Source organism: Penaeus monodon, chromosome 31 (assembly GCF_015228065.2).
Source record: "Penaeus monodon isolate SGIC_2016 chromosome 31, NSTDA_Pmon_1, whole genome shotgun sequence".
Taxonomy (NCBI): domain Eukaryota; kingdom Metazoa; phylum Arthropoda; class Malacostraca; order Decapoda; family Penaeidae; genus Penaeus; species Penaeus monodon.
In genome coordinates, this window is record NC_051416.1 from 29,913,452 (window position 1) to 29,913,936 (window position 485).

Genomic DNA, 485 nt, shown 5'->3' on the forward strand with positions numbered 1-485 from the left:
GCCTATCTTCATCACATATACAAAGGTGTCATTCATACCCCCTTAGCACTTGACACCCGCTCTTCACAAAGATAAAATACCCTCCTCTTCTTAAGGTATGTGCGCTATACCACCAATAGTTAAATTAAATGCACATGTTTTTATTGTATGCATTCGAGTCCGTATTTTCGAAGCGTTTGTGTTTTTTTTATTTCTCCAAAATATCTTGATTTTCTTTTTATATCTAAGGTTTAATAAATTGTTTCACTGGATAAGACTATTGAAAAAAAAAGAAAATATACAAGAGAGAAACGTGTTTAAAATTGAATTATGAATTTATCTTCCACAGTTTGAGACGTTGAAATTCTTATCATATCATGTTCTCAAGTTCACGATATACGAAAAAGAACGTACGTCACGAATATAATAATAAAAGTAAGAGTGATGATGATGAACAACAACGATAACAATACTTGTTAAATCAATGGAAGTACCAGCAGCAGTAT

General features: G+C 31.5%; 1 protein-coding gene across 3 annotated transcripts in view; it reads right to left on the reverse strand.

The window, feature by feature from the left end:
* Positions 1-485, reverse strand: part of LOC119593158 (15-hydroxyprostaglandin dehydrogenase [NAD(+)]-like) — a 25,395-nt gene that overhangs the window by 12,252 nt on the left and 12,658 nt on the right. The window lies entirely within an intron of this gene.